Source organism: Crocodylus siamensis, chromosome 8 (assembly GCF_052110815.1).
Source record: "Crocodylus siamensis isolate JL-2025a chromosome 8, ASM5211081v1, whole genome shotgun sequence".
Classification (NCBI taxonomy): domain Eukaryota; kingdom Metazoa; phylum Chordata; order Crocodylia; family Crocodylidae; genus Crocodylus; species Crocodylus siamensis.
This window is the reverse complement of record NC_143402.1, coordinates 43,532,440-43,550,110: the sequence shown is the minus strand read 5'-3', so window position 1 is coordinate 43,550,110 and position 17,671 is coordinate 43,532,440. Positions and strand designations below refer to the sequence as shown.

Here is a 17,671-nt window from a genome sequence, read left to right as displayed (position 1 = left end):
CCTGCACTGGAACTGTTTTGAATCAAGTTTCTGGTGAGTCGGGCTCCACCTTGGCTCAGCTCTGCTCTGCTCCACTCCTCTCCTGCTCTTGGAACCTGTGTGCACCCCTGCAGGGTTTTCCTCCATCACCATCCTGGTTTGTCACTGCTGAAGTGTATGCATGTGCATGCCTGTATATTTGTGAGCTGGAGAAACTGAAAAGAGCTGTTTGAAGTGCATGGTGCCATTGGAAGAAATGCACGAGCCAGGTGTCACACAGTTGTGTGCTTGAACTGTTTTCTGATGGCAATATAGACAAATGTAAATCTTTCAAGAAAACAGTGTTACTCATCAGAAGGAAGCTTTTAAGATGCAGTCACACCCAGTGTTGGTATGGTGATGAGCATGGTATAATAACCTAGTTCTTGCCTTGATATGCTGGGTCTCCACGCTGTTTACATCTGAGCTTTGAAACATTGCCCCCTTTGTCCTGAGGATGCCTACAACTTGAGGATCTCTCCAGATAGCACAATTGCTGATAAATAATCATTTAGAGTAGGGCTGTCTGTGGTACATTAGTGGGACTGTGGCCCAAGAGGACTGTGACCCATCCAGGTGTGGCCCTTGCTGGTGCAGCCCCTTCTGGGCCCACTTAGGGGTGTGTGGCCCTTGGCTCCTTAGGGGTAGGACAGCCCAAATTGAGACAGCAGGAATAAAGGTGGGAGGAGGAAGTGACTGCCACCCTGAGATGCTCTTCAGGTTCTTATATTCATGGCTAGAAAAACATCAGCCCCTCAAACTGTTTACAGCTGGTGGAAGATTAAAAAGCAGCTGTGGTGTCTGTGCTTGCAACTACAAGCAGAGGCCTGGGGGAGGATGGGAAACACTCCTGAGGCTGGAGCTGCAGGAGGACTCAAACTGGACTCAGTGGAACAGGGCTCAGCAGCTCAGAGCCTGTGGCTTGCACTGATGAGAAGTTGTGCCCCCAGGCTGGCAGTGCAAGCTCCTGCTGGCAGTGGGCATCTAAGGTGCCTTGCTCTGTCTATGGGAGCTGACCGCCTGGGGACTGTCTCCACTCATGGAAGGGGGAAGTTGAAAAGTAGGAGCCAGAAGAAATCATAATATTAAACAGATCTTCCTGCTTGGGGGGCCAGTGCTAACCTGGCACCTCTGCCCCCTAAGCTTGAGCTTTGGGGGTGGGCAGCAGTGAACTAAGCAGCACCCCCTACCCCAATACCAGAGTAACTGGCCTCTTGGGAAAAGTGGCACAAATTAGAGATGGGTCAGAGGTGATTCAGGCCCTTGTAAGAACGAGTCCTGAGGCTCCTCTGGTGGTCCTGAGCTCCCAGGAGGGAGCAGGGGTGGAGGCACCACATCCTTTCCCTTCAGCTCTCCATGCTAGCAGGCCAAGACAGACTGGCTCTCAGTCCCGGGTGTTTACTCCCCTTAGGTAGCTGTGCCACGCTGCTGTTCTGCCCAGGAAGCTTGGGTCAAACCCTAGCTTCTGTATCTAGTGACTCAAAAATGTGTTCCTTCTGGGAGTGACATGTCACCACCTGTTACTTCGGGGTGCTCTTGATTGCACCAGGGTTCCAGGTGGAGAATGCTGCTGTCCACCAGGTGGCGCCCTCCCTGCTCGAATTCCCTGTCCTTGCTAGGTGCTGCCTCCAAGTTCTCCCAAGGGTTCCCTGGCCCTTCCCGGCAGTACCTGTTGGTTGGGCTGGCTCCTGACCATCCTCTAAAACTCACCTCCTGTGGCATGGCCAGCTGCTTGGGAGTGCACCTTAACTCCTGAATAATGCATCCTAAAAGGAGCTTCTCTCTCTCTCTGGAGTAGGCCTCCTGTCTGCCTTCTCTGCCCTCTTGGTTGAGTTTAACTCCATGGCAGAAGTTACAAGTGATCACGAAATAGAATTGGCAGCCTTCGCCAGCCCACATTTTTTGCTAAAACTTTATATTGTTCCTAAAGTTACTTAGCATGTAGTTCTTGCCTCTGGTGTGACTCTCCAAAACTTCCTGTGGTGTGTTAGGCAATTTGATAGAAGAGAGCACACTCTTTACAGAGCATTCAGTATCTTCTTTTGTTTTCTGGGAACACCAGCTACAGTTCCTATGGAGAAAAGAGAGTAGTTATTTTATGTAGAAGAATAAAGCAAGGGTCTCAAAAGGTCATTTAGTTCAACCTCCTTCCTCAAGAAATAAGCCCTTCCTGTGGACAGGGTTTGATTCTGTGCAGAGAAAAAGTTTCGGATTTTCTGTCAAGTCTTGTAATCACTCTGCCATCATACTTGGCCAAAATGAAAACTACAAGCAGAGTGAATAAGCCATGCGTGCTATGAAGGTGTGTGTTAGGGTGGGTTACTGATAACCAGCTTGACTGGATCCTCTGCTGTGGCCAAGCTGTGTAGAATTTAGTGCTTGAATAGCATTAACTTATCTCTTTATTGCAGTACTGCATGTGAGATGGTAGGTAGTGCAGCAATGATGGTCCCTAGGTAGGTCAATGAATGGAGATTCAGAAGGCCTAATGTTACTTCCTTGCTTGGGCACAGACTTCCTTTGTGACCTTGGGTACATCACCGAACTTAGCCAGCGTGTCACTTCCCCATACATACCAGTACTAATATCTGTTTCTCCTGGTACAGGAGGATCTTTCATTTCAGCATCTTCAGAGGCTGATTCCAACTGTACCATGAGAAGAGTAAAAAGAGGCAGGGTTCTGTTTGATCTGTGCGTCTCCAGATTACACAGCCGCAGAACAAGGGGCAGGCAGTGGCGGTGGAGCTGTCCTCCCAGCCACGGTTCCTGGTGGTGCCGTGAATGACCAGGTGAAGCCGCAGTCAGTGGGTGGAATAAGGGCCCCTTCTGTCCTGTGTTCTGAAGTCAAGTCTTCTGTACACGAGCCTCAGCTCAGCTCCTTCCCTGTCTCCACTGTTTTCCCTCCTCATAACATCTCCACAGTTTCTCTGTGTTTCCTGCTTCTTTATCCCTGCCTACTCTTGCTGCACTTCCTAGCCCCCTGCTGCAAACTCCTTGTGCTCTGCCGCTGCTTTTGCTGCCCACCCTCCATTCCCTACTGACTGAGTGACTTCCCCCTCTTGTTCTGATGGCTTCTTCCATTACAACAGTGCCCCTTTCCTTGTGTATCCAGGGTGGCAGGACTTGCAAAGTCAGGGCCAGAAATTCCTGGGTGACTCTCACAATATTCCTGGGTGACTCTCACAATTCTTGAACATAGTGCCTGACTTCTGAAGTGTCCTATTTGCACTGAATACATTTAAGAAATGGACCCAAACTACCTATTGTACTGGAGACATTAGAGCTGCAGGTTGCATAGAAAAGATTGAATACTAATTCTACAAAACGAGCTAAGCCAAGCAGAGGGAACACAGCCACAGGTATTCTTCATCTACACTACTGGGTGTTTGGAAAGTAATAAGCCTGTGAATTTCCAGGACTGAGTAAACTAGATAGGGGCTCAAGGCAGACACTGTTTTAGAGAGAAAGAGAAGATACCGTGAGTGCTTCTTACGTAAAATGAGGGGGGGAGAGAGCACTTCTAGTTCCCAACACTTATGCAGATTATAGAAGAACTAAAGAAAATACAAAGAAGACAACCCAAGGGATGGAAAGAAGAGAGTAAGGCTTCAATCACATAAAGGCTTCATAGATTTGAAGGGCAGAGAGAGACCGTTGTGATCAACTAGTCTGGTCCCTTCGGTAACTACCTGCAAAACTTCAGCAAGCACTTTCAGCACTGACCCTGATAACCTCTGGTGATGTTCTAGCCTGCTTTTTGAAAGACCCTTGTTTTCAGGACTTCAGGAGATGGACAATCCCCCACACCTCTAAATAAGTTGTTCCAATTGTTAAAAACCTGCTATAGAAACATGCACCCATGGTGTGTGTGTGCGTGCACGCGTGCGCGTGCTCTCTCTCCCCATTTCTCTCTCTCTCTGTATGATGCACCTTATTGTTAGTCTGAATTTGTCTAATTACAGCTTCCAGGAGCTGTGTCCTGTTCTGCTTTTGTCTGCCTTTGAATATCAGAAACATTTCCTACATATTCCTTAATTACTCTTATTTTGCCCCAGTGGTTCCCTTGATCTTCCAAGCATGACTCCTCAAAAACTTTGTGTTTTTCCTGACTGTTAATCAATTTCTTGATATGTACCAACTTAGTAGAAAGGGATGACCTCTTGTTACTGAAGAAGGCAATTCAATCAAAATTGGGACCTTCTGATAACCAATAATGAACAGCTTGATTGACAGGATGTTCCTGTTAATTACTGCTTAGGACTCTCTCTTGATTTACACAACTACAAGAATACTTTGAAGATGCTGAGCTTAAAGGTATGAAAGAGGAATGAAACAACTAACAATGCGTGTGCTTCAAGAATGGAAGATGCTTCTGACAAGAACCAGCTGGGTGACTGGACCCACACCTCGAGAAGCTGACAAGACACAGGTTGCCTCTTTTGCCTGTACAGGTTTCCCTCACTTTATGCGGGTTCTCTATGCGTGAATTTGCTCTTATGTGATGACCCTTTTTATATCAAAAATTTGTTCCATGCGGGGTAAATTCACTCTTATGTGATCGGTGTGGTGAAAGCCCACGCTTTGTGCGGTGCATTGTGGGAATGACGCACACCAAAATTATAGTTTCCTGTGTGGATCTGTGCTCCTCACTAGTTGTCTGCGACACTTCTGTAGTTGTCATCCCCTGTGGTTGTGTGTACTGTCTGGTGTTGGTGAGTACAAAATTGTCTTGTAAAAGTGGTAGAAATGGGTCTGGGGGTCACTACAGTTTAGGTCTTAAAATGTACCCCTATTTGTTGCATTGTAAAGTGGGTTCCCTTTATGCGAATTTGAGTTATGCACCATTTTCCAGGAATGCATGTACAGCATGAAGCGAGGGAAACCTGTATTGGTGAGAAATGATCACTTTACAGCTAAATACTGGACTTTGCTTTGCTTTAGGCTCATTTAAAAGTGCATACTTGTAGTAAATAAAGCCTTTCTGTCATTCATTGAATAGTTGTCATGTCAATCCTTTAACACGTCCTGAATTCCATTTCATGATGTAACGCCTCCAGTATCCATCACCCACTTGTTCTAGTTTTTCTCCAACTCAGGTTTTGGGAGTTTCTTGGCATCATGCATGTGCCAGGGTACTTCTGTTCTCCTTGGGCAGTTGCCCAGCCAGAGTGCAGCCTCCTGAGTGCTCACTAGGCTTGTGCCAGTTAGGTTAGCACCACCCTGTGCCCAAGTGCCAAATGCTGCAGTTCCTCGGGTACATACCCGCTGCTAAGGCACAGGAGGGGAGAATGAGGGTCTAGTCCTTAGTTGCTTTTCAAAATTGAACGCAGTGCCTGTCAATGAGGCATTTGTCCTGCTGTGGTTATGCGCTATGGAAAACTTGCCCCCTTTGCTGCTGATTGCAGGCCAGGCATACCAAATAATGTCTTTCTTGTAAGCGGTAGCAGACAGTCCTCAGGCTTGCTTTGTCATATTTGCATCACAATCAGAGCAGAGAAACCAAAGGTGTGACCTGCTGAGGCCTGTGGGTTGGGCCCAGGGCTGCTCAAACAACATTGCTCCTAGTAACACCTTTGGTTTCAGAGAAAGATGTGCCCAGGAAAGTGCCCTGTCTGTCAGCTGGAAACATTCATTGCTTCAAACTAAACAGTTGCGAGTCACTGGAAATGTTGGAGGGTCCATGACCAGGCTCTCTGGCCTTACAACTAGTACTATGAAGGGAGGAAGCATGGAGAGCCTCTGTCTTCAGCCCATCAGCAGAGCAGAATCGCACAAACAAGGCTGGATGGTCCAGCATGGCGCAGTCCTTTGGACTGTGTCCCTGGTGGAAACTGGATGTTCAGCAGGGGTAGCTGAGACAGACGCTCTTGATCATGCCCCTCTGCTGAACATATCCACTTGTGAGCTGTAGTTGTGTAGGGCATCCAGGGGTAGGAAGGAAGCATGTATCATGGTGACAGGGGAAATTGGCCTTGTATGGAACCTCAGAGTCACTAGAGAGGAGCCTGGTCCTACTACGCTGCAAAGGTCACAAGGAGAGAGTTGGACAGAGCCCTGTGCTACTTCATACTGAGGCCTGTATAACAGGGGCAGTCCTGCCCAGAGAACCTAGATCACCTGAGCCATTTCACCACAGCCCCCTTGCTGAATCACCAGGGAAGTTACCTTGAATGTTCACAGTCCTTGGATGCAGCTGACAGCAGATTTGTGGGTGAACACAGCTTAGGCACATCCTGTTCCAATGTGGACATCTCAGGTGAGACTATTTCTTTCAGACTGCAGGATAATCACACCTATTTTGGGCAGTGTTCCAGCTCCTGGTGCTCTCTGCCTCTGTTCTTTGCCTTGCTACGTCCCCTTTCTGTTATGTTCATTGTTATCTCCCCTGAATGCTTCCGCCCTTTAGAGGTAACTCAAAGGCCATGTATTCCTACTAAAATAATTCCTTTGTTGGGGAGTCACAAATGCATGTAATGGAATGTTTCTATGTCTTCATTGGTTTAAATGACATCTGTTCAGCTTAGAATCATCTATGCTTTTAAGGCAGTTTTACATTTTCCTGGGTTTTCAAGTGTATGACCGTAAAGTCATGTAACCATGAAGGCAGATGGACACATGGAAATTTTTGGCTCAGAGCTAGAAAATATCTCTTCCAAAACCTGCACTGAAATGATTTATAAGGCAAATGTTTGAGAGTGAGTGAAAGGGATATGAAACAGGGGTAGTAGATGCCTAGCAAGGCAGGAGGATGGGCCTGTGCCAGCTAGCTACTGTGTGTCTGTACTGTATAGTAAGATGTGCACTTTGAATGTTCAGCTGCACTTGTTGATTAGTAACAACTGGAAATGTGATTACACATTGACTACTTTTGAAGAGACCCTCTTCTTTAGGAGTGGCTTAAACAAGACTGGGTCTGGCTCTGGCTCTGCTATTCCTCCCTCTCAGATCTGGGCAGCCTGTGGGGGTATTTCCAGACTGTAAGAGTTGAGCCCTCTCCATACTAGGGGTCTGATCCCGTGCTTAACGTTGTTGGTGGGTTGGTTGGCTTTATCATTGATTGCTGTGACGAGAGGATCTGGTGCAGTGTCAGTGGGTGGAATAGTAAAGGTTTCACATGCTCCACTACCTTGCACTGACTCTGTTAATCAATGGGGAAGCACTAGTGGAAGGAGTGAATCTCAGGTTATCTGGGTCATCTTCTGTTTCTCAGATGACATCCTACAGATCATCCTGAACTGAGCTAGGCAAAGCTTAGTGACACTTGCTTAAAGGCAGGAATTTCCTCTGGCTGCTTATGCCCCACCTAACTTGCTGCATTTCCTCCTCCTCCTCTTCATCTTTCTCCTCCTCTCCCACTTCCCACTTTAGCTCCACCTTCTCACCCTTCTCATTCTTAATATTGTGGGCTACCAGGCGTACCATGAGGTCCTTCTCTGTCTGAATATCTTGCAGAAGTTCCATTTGAGTGATGTCAGGTATTAGCACATTATAATAATAAAATCATGGAAAATTAGGGTTGGCAGAGACCTCAAGAGGTAATTTAGTTCAACCCCCTGTTTGAAGTAGGATCACCCCCAACTAGATCATCCCAGCCAAGGCTTTGTCTAGCCAGGTCTTAAAAACCTCCAAGGATGGACACTTCACCACCTCTCTGGGTAACCTGTTCCAGTGTTTGACTTAATAGCTAACCTAAACCTCCACTGCTGCAATTTGAGACAATTGCTCCTTGTTCTGTCACCTGCCACCACTGAGAACAGCCCGGTTCCATCCTTCTTGGAACCCCCTTCAGGCAGTTGAAGGCTGCTATTAAATCCCCTCTCAGTCTTCTCTTCTCAGGACTAAATTATCTCAGTTCCCTCAGCCTCTCTTAAGAAGTCTTGTGCCTCAACTGCCTAATCATTTTTGACACCCTCCACTGAACTCTCTCCAATTTGTCCATGTCTTTTCCGTAGTGAGGGGTCCAGAAGTGGGCACAATGTTCCAGACACAGCCTCACCAGTGCTGAATAGTGGGGAGCAATCACTTCTCTTGATCTGCTGGCAGCACTTCTACTAATGCAGCCCAGTGCACTGTTAGCCTTCTTGGCAATGAGGACAGACTGTTGACTCAAGTCCATCTTATTGTCCACTATAAACCCCAGGTCCTGTTCTGCAGAGCTGCTGCCTAGCCAGTCAGTGCCCAAAGATTGGGCTTGTCCAGGATTTGAACCTAGATAGAACCAGGCCTCTAGACCAATAAGCCAGGTGCTTATTCTTAAATAAGTTTCTATTAAAGGGTTGAAGACAAAGAGAAACTTTGGAAGAGAACTTCATTTCAGAATCATTTGTAAATGAGCTTTTCCTACAGTTCACTCACTAGAAAGAAAATAAATGAAGACTCTTTCAGGCTTGCATTTGGATCCATCATTTAACCTTAACTGAGCACTCTAAAAAATCAGGACTGCAATAAAACATTTTGGTAAAGAAAAACAAGGGAATACTTTAAAATTGGGAAGCCACAAATGAGTGTGCTTACTAACTTTGGGCTGGCCTGCTGAAAAATCACAGTCTACAAGGGGCAGCTCTCAGGGCACATTAATTTGATGGAATGGATGGATCTGACTGAGCCAAGTGTTGGAAGCCTAGCAATAGTACAGGATGAGTGGAGGACTGCTGTAGAGCCTGGGATCTCAGAGAGCACTTGCAGCATGTTCTGACACTGGCTACAGACCAGCCTAACAGTAGGCTCAATGTTCATGGCCACAGGATGTGTCTACATGACACATTACTGCACAGACATTACTGCACATTTTTTTAATACTTGTATTAGCAAGTACTAAATAAATACACATTAACTGGAGTTACTGTGCAGTAGCACCAGTGAACGTCTTTTAAGTGACTGTACTGCATAGTAGCCTAATCATACTGTGTAGTAGCTTATTAGCATTGTCCATGCTGTGACATGCTACTGTGCAGTATTTTTGAGCTGATGTGCAGACATGCCCATAAAGAACAGAAGAGGCCAACCATCTCTGGCAGCCAGGAAGGAGATGAAGCTGATAGGACCAAAGATCTTTTAAGTTGGTGGCCTGTGCCTAGATCCCCACAGTGGCATGTGTGTGACTACAGGAACAGTACTTTCTACACGATTTGGAGCTTGTGGTGCTGAAGGCATGGACATCTCCAGAGCAGGATCTGCACAGGCTCAACCAATGTCTGAGCCACCCAGTGCTCAGAATTGCTTATACACACAGTCTGTCAATGAACCACCTAGCTGTGACAACTCTGGTTTCTTATTCACTTCTTCAGAGACAGCAAGGAAGTCAAATAAGGGCACCTTGGCTTACTTAGCAAAATAATTTATTACATACATTCTGTGTTTTCCTTTGAAAGAACGTGAGAGTTGCAGATTAGATGGTTTGACCTTCATGTATAGAAATTTCTTTTGCCATTAAAGCTGCAATTCTGTGACCTAGAGCATCTTTCATAGTTGTTAAGTCTTTGTAAACAAAAAAGTCAGAATCTGAACATTTAAAAGTACTTGTGCAAACAGAACTGCCCAGGTCTCCCATAGCTTGGCTGCCGTCAGCATGTGCACATTCTTTCGCTGACATTTCCATTCATCTTCATTTGATTTTTTTGAAAGGAATACTTGCAATGAATGCAGTATTTTTCTAGTCATATCTTTCACTAAAGAAGTATTTTCTGCATCCAAATCCACAATGGGAAATAGGGAAAAATGTGGACAAAAGATTTCCTGCTAGTTTTTCTGTGATAAGAGATGATATTTTACTAAGATCCAGTGACAAAGGGTTTGGCTGATCTGAGGGCTCAGTAAAGTCTCGTAACATATTTTCCACAATATTGTCAGCTTTAGCAGAGTGGTGAAGTGTTAATTCTCCAGAAAAATAGCTCTTCAATTGATTTCCAGAGATCTCGCTCAATACCAAATCACTTATAGCTTCAGAAAGAATCACACACCCACTTTTCAAATGTTTATGCATTGTTAATTGAGATTCAAACTGTATCAAAAGCTTATTATAGACTGATGCAGCAATTGTTTGAATAATATTATCATTGTTGAACACAGACAGTCAATACACTGGCTACCAGGGTTCTCATCTTTAGAGATTTCTGCCACAACTTTACTGACTAGCTTCATGGGAATAAAGTCAAATTCTGCACTCTGAGTTTCCTTTTCTGTAGGGGAAGTTTTGCTGGATGTGGCAGGGAGAATCTTGGGTAAAGCCTGTTGATTATGTCTTCCAAAAAATCATGAGGTCCTTTCAGAAGTGATAGTGTGGAACTCAGGCAGAGGGTGCTGTTTATTAGCACCATGTAAATCTTTTCAGCAATTTTCCCAGATTCTAGAGGTTTATATAGAGATGAAGATGATGCTCTTGCCAAAGGTCCTTCATATTGGTAATCAATAATTTCTCTACTTATTGTAACACTGAAGTTCTCTGCTGAGGCGCTCTTGTCATTTTTCATGTCTGAATAAACTGAGGTTTTGGAAGCGTTTTCTTGCCGAAGGTCAGAGAAACTGGAGTGAATAATTTTGGCTACCAATGTGTCATCCTCAAGGGAGAGAACTTCATCTTCTTTAAAAACCCTTCATCAGGATGAGGAAGCATCTAGTTGGTGTGTGTGTGCTCTTCCTGGATGGAAGGAATAGTGAAGAAGCCAGAGCCTGGCATGAAAGCCAGTCAGTGAAAATGTAAATTGAAGTGTCAGGGGGTGAGAGACAGGCTTGGGGGTGGGGATGGGGGAAAGGCGATGTAGCAGGTAAAAGTGGAAGGGTACCTGGGAAGTTAGATGTTGGCCAGGTTATAGTGTCATAAATCCATTGTCTATATTGAGTTATTGTTTTTTGTATCCAGGAGGTTGATGAAGTGCAGTTCATAGGCTCATCTGTGAAAAGTAGTTTGTAAATTCAAACAAGCACCGAACTTCGTTAACCTCATCACCAGAAGCCAACTTCCTATACTCCAAAACACACTGAATGGATCCAGACCTTTCCATGACAAGGAATGTAAAACTGCCAACATACTAATCCAATCTGTTACAGACAAAACTACCCAACTACCTGTGGAGTCACATTTCTCACAAGAAAGCCACTCTGTCTCCAGTCTCTCAGGCCTGATCCTCGAATCGAATTTACAAACCACTGGGTGCTGTCGGGTGGGGGGATGATCCCTGCTGCCCCCCACTGCCCCACGCTGCGTAGGGGACTCTGCATGATCCCCCTGACCCCCCACCTTGCTCCCCCAGCTCCCGCATGGCTGCTCCACCCAGGCCAACTCTGACCCTTTAAGGAAAAAAATGAGAAAAGCCCTGGGACTCACCATTCCTGCTTGTGGCAGGGGGCAATCCCTGCTGCCCCTTGCTGCCCTGCACCATGTGGGGGCTCTGCATGAGCCCCCCGAAACCCTGAGGCCGCTGCAGGAGCAGTGAGTCCTGGGGCTTTTCTCCATCTTTTTTTCTTAAAGAGCTGGCTTAGATGGGACACCCATGCGGGGGCTGGGGGAGTGAGGGGTGGAGTTGGGGGGCTCATGGCAGAGCCTCCCATGCAGCGTGGGGCACTGGGGGTTAGCAGGGATTGCTCCTCCACCAGGCAGCACTTGGTGAGCACTGGGGCTTTTCATTAAAGCACTGGGAGCTGGGGCAGGCAGGACAGCCATGGGGGGTGGGGCTGGGGGAGCGGGGGAGGAGTCAGGGGGGCTGGCAGGGGTCCCCCCCATCATCCCATCCCCCAGCCTCCCCTCCCCCGCCCTTTACTTACCAGCTCAGAGTTTGGCTGCAGCTCCCAGCTGCAGCCACCAAGGACTGCCCAAATCATAAGAGCTCTCTGAATCTTTTCCAAAGATTTGGAGAGCTTTGAATTTTTTTGGACCTTTAAATTGGTCCCCTGATTCAATTCAGATTTGGAGATTCGGCCACCAAATTGGGCCAAATCTCCTCTGAATTGAATCACCACCCGAAGCTTCGCACAGCCCTACTCCCCAGGTACCTCTCCACTTTTACCTGCTACATCCCCCTCCCTCCAGCGTGTCCCTCACCCTCTGACACCTCAATTTACATTTTCACTGACTGACTTTCTTGCCAGCATTGCATACCAGCCTCAGGCTTCTTCGCTATTCATTCCATCCAGGAAGAGCATGGGGCCTTTCCAGTGCGCGTGAGATCTCGGCTCACCCACCTGTTTCTGGGCCAACTGCCCGCCCTCTTTCACCTGCCACGCCATTATGGAAAACCAATTTCCCAGGTGGGAGGCTGCCCATTTAGACCCCTGATGTCTAGGGGTGACATGCATCTATTCTGCAGCTCCATACCTACCCTAACACTGCAGCCCATGCCTCACAGATGGCATCCAAGGCAGCTAAGCTCACCTGGAGTCTCATAACTCTACTGCAACCAGCAAGCTCAGGCCTCTCAAAGATCTTACAGGTCTGGGCTTTCCCTAGCCAGGATTGTGCATGTGAGTGGTAGATGGAGGTTATAAAGTGCCTCCTACCTGCCTTTCACCAGGGAGGTTTGTGGTCCTGGCATTTCTTGGGGGCTGCCATGCCACCCGCAGTCCCACCAGGCCTCCTGACCCTGGCAGGGTGTAGCTTTAGACCTGGGATCTCCTCCTTCCTCATACCTCCAAGTTCTTCCCCTGTTGGCTGGTGATACAGTGAGTGCTGCCTCCAGCTCTGAGAGCAGGACATTAAATGATTTAAAAAATTTTTAAAAAAGGAAATAGGTGTGGATGGAGTGAGGAGGGTGGCACTCACTCTGCCTGCAGGTGGAGCTTGGGGAACCCCAGCAGTGGGAGGTTCACCTTGAGGAATACCAGCTGCTCCACCAAACTAGGATCCAAGGAGGTACGGTGGGGTGTCACTACATCCCCAGCAACCCCGAACAATCTTTTGCTCGGAACACTGGTTGGTGGACACGACAGGGCAGGTGTTCCTGGGCAACTGTGGCCAGATCCTGCCACATCTGGCTGCAGCTTGCCCAGTAGGTCAAGGGGTCATAGAGCAGTGGCTCCACATTCTTGGCAAGATAGGTAGCCACTGAGGTCTTGTCACTACCTGCCTGATGCTGGGGTCTGGTGTCTCTGGACCCCAACATGAAAGCCATGCCCTTGGTCCACATTGGCAGTGCCTGCGATGGAGGAGACTGGCTGGTGGGTGGAGTGCTGGCTTGGGAAAGTGGATCCCCCTCTTCTAAATCCCTCCGCCTTTGCCCTTCTGCCTTCCTGACTGTTCACCAGCACCTTCATTCATCATACATGATATATGGATCATCATCCATTTATCCATCATACATGACATGGCGAGTGGCGGGTGGCAAGCAGGGACTGCCTGCAGCTGTTGATGTCCACATCAGTGGTGGTGGGGGGGAAGGAGTGGCGACTGTCTGCAGAAGCCAGCAGCAGTTTCAGTGGCAGCCAACCTCGGGGGGACACATGCCCCTCGTGCCCCACCTATGCATCACCTATGACATATCTACTACTGTGCAGTAACTACTTCGTGGTTAATTTGCTACCTGCAAATTCATTTGCAGGTATAAAATTAACCATGGAGTAGACTAATTTACTGAGCAGTACGCATCTGCACACCTAGACGGTAAAGATTTACCGCACAGTCAATTAGTCTACTGTGCAGTAATGCATCTCATGTAGATGCGCCCAGTAAATTCTAGAATAGTCCTAAATGTTGGGTGTAAACTACTTCGAGATCTGGGGAATTTGTGTCCCAGACTTCGCTATAACAGCTGGACTTTAGGAATGAGTCATGGCTAAAAGCCTGGCCCCACTGAATTAAATGGAAATTTTCATATGGACTTCATTGTACCAGAATTTTGCATAGCCATTTTAATGGCAATACTATTGGACACAACAGAAACAATAGTGGATATCAGGTACTCAGATATTTTGAAATTCTACAATTTCTGGTCTCCTTCTATATTGCCCTGACCCTGCAAACATTTATAAATGTGCTGAATAACAATCATGGGAGCAATTGTATTGAACTCTCTGGCTAGGGACAGACATTCAAAAAGCCTGAGCCTGAATTGATTCAATCTTTGCAGGTTAGTCTAACTTGGCTTGGTTGAACTGGTTTGTAACTGTACAGGCATCCTCACTGGACTGAAAAAAAGGCCGGCGCATGCCTTCAGTGACTCAAGCTAGAAGCGGGGGGCACTAGAGCAGTCCTCCCTTCCCTTCCATGGTGCTGAGCTAAGGGGGGGCGTGGCCAGGCCCTGGCAGGATGCTCTGATTAGGGAGGGGTTCCCCCTGCCCCCTCCTGGCCAGTGAGGGAGCTAGCAGAGAGTTAATAACAGAGCATTGAGTTACACAGCAGGGAGTTACACAGGGAGCTGTTAGCATTTATCAGCCCATCAAACAAAACAAACGAACGCTTCTCTCATAGATTTCATAGATATTAGGGCTGGAAGGGACCTCGTGAGATCATCGGGTCCAGCTCCCTTCCCAAAGGGCAGGAAGTCAGCTGGTGTCAGATGACCCCAGCAAGGTAAGCATCCAAATGTTTCTTGAATGTGCCCAGAGTAGCTGCTTGCACCATTCTGGGGGGAGTCTATTCCAGACTCTGGAGATGCAGACGGTAAAGAAGTTTTTCCTTATGTCCAGTCTAAAATGGTCTTCTAGCAGTTTGTGACCATTAGACCTTTGTCTTCCCTTGGGGTGCCATGGTGAACAGATGTTCTACCAGCTCCTGATGCATGCCCCTTATGTACTTATAGGCTGCCACCAGGTCCCCCCGAGCCTTCTCTTCTCCAGGCTGACGTGTCCCATGCCTCTCAGCCTGTCCTCATAAGGTCTGCTCTCTTGACCTCTAATCATGCACATAGCTCTCTTCTGGACTCTCTCAGACTTCTCCATGTCCTTTTTAAAGTGTGGAGCCCAGAACTGGATGTAGTACTCCAGCTGCAGCCTCACCAAGGCCGAGTAAAGCGGGAGGATGACTTCTTGGGTTTTGCAAGCCAAGTTTTATTTGCTTTGCCAGCTGCAGCATCACATTGGTGGCTCATGTTCATCTTGTGATCAGTCATGACCCCCAAGTCGCTTTTGGTTGTCATGCTAGTGAGTCAAGCACTGCTGAGCTTGTAAGTATGATGTAGGTTCCTTCTCCTGAGGTGAAGCACCTTGCATTTCCTTGTTCATAGATTCATAGATTGTAAGGCTGGAAGATCACCAGGTCCAGCCCCCTGCACCAAGCAGGAAAGATAACTGGTGAAAGATAAGGTGACTCCAGCAAGTTGATTGTCTAGTGTCCTCTTGAAGATTTCCAGGGTAGGTGATTGCACCACCTCTGGAGGGAGCTTATTCCACAGTCTGAACACCCTGACTGTAAACAAGGTTTTCCTAATGTTGAGCCTAAATCGGACTTCCAGGAGTTTGTGGGCATTAATCCTAGTTTTCTCCTCAGGTGCCCTGGTGAACAGTTGCTCACTGAGCCCTTGATGTACTCCTCTAGCGTAGCAGTAGGCTGCTACCAGGTCCTATCTCAGCCTTCTTTTTTCAGGCTGAAGAGTCCCAGACCCCTCAGCCTTTCCTCGTATGGCTTGCCATGTAAGACTGATCATACAGGTGGATTGTCTTTGGATTCTCTCAAGCTTTTCCATGTCCTTGTTAAAGAACTGGACACAGTACTCCAGCTGCAGTCTCACCAGTGCTGAGTAGAGCAGAAGAATCACCTCCCTGGCTTTGCTGGGGGTGCCTCGATTGATGCATGCCAGAGTATTATTTGTCCTACCGGCTACAGCATTGCACTGTCGGCTCATATTCATACTGTGGTCTATTATTACCCCCATGTCCCTTTCATTCATGGTGCTAGTCAGTTTGGTGCCGCCTGCAGGTGTGTTGGGGTTTGCTCATCCCGAGGCGGAGCAGTTTATGTTTCTTGACACTGAACTTCATAAGGCTCCAATCCATCCAACTTGCTAACCTGTCTAGGTCTGCCTGTATATGTAGCCTGTCTTCAAGCATGAACACACTCCCCCATAACTTGTTGTTGTCCACAAACTTGCCCAGTGAGTTCTTCACCCACACATTCAAATCATTAATAAAGACGTTGAAAAGTACTGGATCGAGCACTGACCCCTATGGGACACCGCTGTCCACTTCTCGCCAGGATGACACAGATCTGTTCACTATGACTCTCTGGGTCCTATCCTGCAGCCAGTTTCTCACCCACCTGACTGTCTCGGAGTTAAGCCCACAATCCTCCAATTTTCTTGTGAGGACATTGTGGGATACTAGATCACAGGCCTTTTGGAAGTCAAGGTACACAGTGTCAACTAGGGCTGTGTGAAACAGCACCATTCTGTTTCGACTTCTGTTTTAATGTTTTGCTGGAACAGTGTTTCATTTCAAATTTCATTTTGATTTGAAACCACTGTTTCATTTAGTTTAGTTGAAACAATTGCATTGTTTCAATGCTGTTTGATGTTTCGCCCATAGGCTATAATGGGGAAGGTTGAAACAGCCTATAACTGTCATTTTCTGCCTAATCTGGATGAAACTTGCAGGGATGGTAGCCCCTTCTGAGGCCATGAAGCCTACCAAGTGTCAAGGAAATAGGTGCAGGGGTTTCTGGGAAACTGCACCTCAGAGTCGTAAAAGCAAAACTCATGTAACGTGTGTGTTAAGCCACTGTGGTGTAAAAACTGCAGGATTGGTAGCCCCTGCTGAGGCCACAAAGCCTGCCAAGTTTCAAGGAGATAGGTGCATGGGATTCTGAGTTCTGGGAAACTGTACCTCAGGCTGCTGACAGGCAAAACTCATGACATGGGTGATTGTGTGACTATGTGTGTTAGGGCACAGGGTAGTGAAAACTGCAGGCCTGCTAGGCCTGCTGCAGCCACAAAGCCTGCCAGCTGTCAGGGAAATAGGTGCAGTGGGTTCTGGCTTCTTGGACCCTGCATTTCAGGATGCTAACAGGCAAAACTCATGATGTGAGTGGGTGACACTGTGTGTGTGTTAAGGTGGGCCTTCACTGGCACTGGGACCTCTACATGACACAGTAGTGTGCCCCAATGAGGCCTGCTTTTCCCCTGTACCCTTATCCTGGTCCACCACTTTAAATAACACTGGGTAAAATAATAACTTAGTGAGCACTGACAGCAGCACAGTGGCATCAGAAGCATCTCAGGCAGCCAAACTATAACAGACCCTTTTTTCCTGTGCTGTAGGGGCTTCTTCAGCGTGCGTGTTGAGGCATGCCCTCAGTGCGTGACTCTGTGTGTGTGTGTCTGTGTGTGTGTGTGTGTGTGTATGCGCATGCATGTGTGTGTTAAAGCACACCCTCACTGGTGCTTGGGCATCTGCACAACATGGTAGTGTGTCCCAATGAGGCCTCCTCATCCCTTACAGCCTCAGTCCAGTCTACCACTTTAAAAGACAACAGGTAAAATAATAATTTAGTGAGCAGCAGCACAGTAGCACCAGCAGCATCTCAAGCAGCTGTCACAAAGCCTTTCTTTTTATAGAAGAATTGAATAGAAGTACAGGTGTTCTGCTGGATATACATGAATGATGTGTTACTAGTGGTTATGTGATGGGTTATGTTGTGTTTTCATGTTTATATGTTTATTATTAAAAAAACTGCTGAATAGTTAGAGAAATATATCTTAACAAGCTTTCAGGTTGAAAAACCCTTTGTCAG

General features: G+C 47.2%; 1 pseudogene; it reads right to left on the bottom strand.

Annotated features, from left to right (window-relative positions):
- Positions 1-7,269: 7,269 nt before the first annotated feature.
- Positions 7,270-11,276, bottom strand: LOC149858351 (fibrous sheath-interacting protein 2-like; annotated as a pseudogene).
- Positions 11,277-17,671: the final 6,395 nt, after the last annotated feature.